This window comes from Cydia amplana, chromosome 15 (assembly GCF_948474715.1).
Source record: "Cydia amplana chromosome 15, ilCydAmpl1.1, whole genome shotgun sequence".
NCBI classification, from domain to species: Eukaryota; Metazoa; Arthropoda; class Insecta; order Lepidoptera; family Tortricidae; genus Cydia; species Cydia amplana.
Window position 1 is genome coordinate 6,144,228 of NC_086083.1, and position 3,328 is coordinate 6,147,555.

Here is a 3,328-nt window from a genome sequence, read left to right on the forward strand (position 1 = left end):
TATTGGGCACATTTTTACGGTACTGGTGGTAAAGTGTGTGGCTTCCTAAATGGTTGTGGGTTGAAATCTCAGTTCAGAAGAATATGTTTCTCTTGATGAATGTGTGTCATTTAAAATGTCATCATTAACATTTACTCTTCGGTGAAGTAAAAGCATTGTATGAAAACTCGCATGCTTATCTACATATGTAAAAAAAAAAAACAATGTATTTATTTTCAGGCAAATAAGGCACATAAATAACCCAACATTTTGAACATCGATATTATTACAAAAAAAAAATCAGAAACATATTCTGCGGATATATACATATAAAAAATATTAATTGTGTTATTTTTACGGCGATCGGAGTCGTAAAGCGACCATTACTGGCGTTTTACTGCGCCAACTAATATCACTTCCTGGCCGCGGGACTCGTAAAAAATAATTAACACTGGCGTTAACGTGTTATCTCAGGTCCCAGTACCCTTACCATGAGTATTCCGCGGCATTTTACGCTAGCGACTGCGTTAGCTCAAACGCAGTGCATCTAGCTTGCACCAATGTCAGTACGAGGGTGATACATTGTGAGTTAGTTTACGTAGTCGCTAGCGAATATGTCAGTGTCAAAGTTGTGGTAAGGGCACAGGTATAATATACCTATAATATGTAGTCACTATAAAATTTAATCTCTTGGTAAAAGGTACATATATTTAAACAGTGGTACTACTAAACTAAATTGGTATATGTTAAATGTCATAAGACTAAATATAAGTCGGTGTCAAATGCCGAAGCGGGAGCGTGGTTGCAAGCTTTGCCTGCTCCTCATCTGGGAACACTCCTGGACAACGACTCATTGCGGGTGGCAGTGGCTCTCCGCCTGGGCTGCGATGTTTGTGTGCCTCATAAATGCATCTGCGGCTCCATGGTGGAGGCGACTGGCCATCACGCTTTGAGTTGTTGTCGTTGTTCAGGAAGGTTCCCGCGTCACCACGCTCTCAATGACATTGTAAGGAGGGCTTTAATATCCGCCAATATCCCCTGTGTCCTCGAGCCTCCGGGCCTCTGCCGTGCCGCACCGATGGTAGAAGGCCGGACGGCTTAACTTTGGTGCCGTGACAGAGGGGCAAGTGCCTGCTCTGGGACGCCACGTGCGTTAGCACTTTCGCGGCCTCCTCGAAACGACCTCTGCCGAACTGTGCGGACGGCTGGTGCCGCTGCAGATTTTGCCGCGGTCAAGAAGCGGGATAAGTACGCGAACCTGGCAAGTAAATATTATTTTGTGCCCCTTGCGTTTGAGACTACTGGGTGCTGGGGGTCGGAGGCTATTGCCTTTATTAGGGAAGTGGGACGTCGTATTAGGGAGAGGGGGGCTGACGCCCGCGCGGGTTCATACCTGGTGCAAAGGTTGTCCATCGCCATTCAACGTGGTAACGCTGCTAGCGTGATGGGTACCTTTGCGCCGGGGACAACTCGCGGGGGACTTTTTGACTAGGCTTAAGCTAATCTTAAGTTGTTACTGTTTTTTGTTTTTGTATTTTGACTTTTATTGAATAAATTTTGACATTTTGAATATAAGTATGATTAAGAAAGCTTTGCTTGAAATTTTATGCAGCTCATTTTCTGCATGGAATATCTGTTTTGCATTTTGTAACAACTAAAGCTAGGCTTCTTATATGCTAAAGTTGTAAAACACACGCTTCGGCAAAGTAAATATTTTTTTTCAAAAATGGACGGCAAAGTCGACGTTGCCGGTTAAAAAAAAGGTCGCGAAGTGCGTAGTTTATGGTCAGTCAAAAATTTAAAAAGTTAAAAACATTGCAGTCTCGATTTCGGGACTGCAATCTGAAATCAAATCTTTCCACCATATTATTATTTGCTGGCTATGGATGAGGTCTTGGTAGCTCAGATGGCAGAGCGCTGGAATATAGATCCAGAGGCCGTGAGTTCAAGTCTCACCGAAGATAATAATTTTTCCACTTTTAAATTTATTCTAAGCTTAATAGCATCGTTCGCAGACGTTTCTGCTTATTAAAAATTAAAACAAGAGTAATTAATAAAACTGAATTGTATTCATAGAAATTGAAGTTTGATTCTATAATAGGTACTTGTACGGCATGGCCTTGTAAGTCATCATGACACTTTGTCATGTATGCGCAGGCGCAGCCGGCGCAGAGCGCAAAGTGGACGCGTTCAAATTTACTTAAGGGGCCCACTGATTAACAGTCCGCCGGACGATATCGGCATGTCAGTTGTTCGGAACTGTCAACTTTTTGTTCTAACTGACAGGCCGATAACGTTCGGCGGACTGTTAATTAGTTGGCCCCTTTATAGGGTCGTGTTGTACGGTTGCGTTCGTGGCCCACAAACGGTCTCGCCGGAAGACCAGCGCTGACTTTCGGGTTAGCATTATGCTGAGGCGGGACCATTTTGTAGTAAACTATAATTTTTGTTTAAAATATGCTTTTTGTAATACGTTTGTATGAAATGTAGTTTTAGTTTGCCATGAATAAACGAATTTATTCTTATTCTTATTCTCAAATTGATTTGAATAAGAATAATTTTTCTGTTTTTATTCTTATTCTTATTTGCCCAACTCCGATTCAACTATTTACGCGAGTAGAATGTCTAAAAATACTCCTGTTATTCTTCGATGTTGCGATATTCTCATATCAACATTGTGATGTAAAATTAAATTGTGTTTACATTTGCACGCATTGCATTTTTTCACCATCGCAAGGCTCAAGCCATAAACACAGTTTGTTTTAAAATTTCGGAGCGATCCGAAAAAATATATTTTTAAGTATCAAAAATATTTTTATCAAGACCACTATGACACTCCACACCATCCTATGGATAGAAGCGTTTAAAAAATTTGCATTGAATTTGTTTTTCACTCCTAAATCTTATAATAATAAAAAAATGGAAAAAAATCAAACGACCCCTTCGTTTGATTTTTTTCCATTTTTTTTATAGCTATGGTTAATGTACATAAAATACAAATAAATACTTTCCATTAGGTCAATATCTAAAGAGGAAAATGGGGACTTACATTTGTAGTGAGAAGCGGTCGGTCGTCGGTCGTCCCGTTTCCTCTTAAGGCTGTGGAAACATTGTTTTACATAATTTGATATAACTAATTTAATTAATTTAAATCAATGTAATTGCTAAAAAATATACCTAATTAGTACATACCTAGATTTATTATACATATTATATTAGCTATTTATACCTAAACTACCAATTTCAGACTGCATAATTAGGCAAGAAATTCAATTAGATCAAAAGCTGTCAGGCCAACTTTGACTAATTAGTAAAATCAGACTAGATTATTTGAGTAGGTGTATATGTC

General features: G+C 39.4%; 1 non-coding gene across 1 annotated transcript; it reads left to right on the forward strand.

Moving 5' to 3' along the window:
• The first annotated feature begins 1,870 nt into the window (after positions 1-1,870).
• On the forward strand, positions 1,871-1,943 carry Trnay-aua (transfer RNA tyrosine (anticodon AUA)). The gene has a single exon. It is a non-coding gene; the product is annotated as a tRNA-Tyr (tRNA).
• Positions 1,944-3,328: the final 1,385 nt, after the last annotated feature.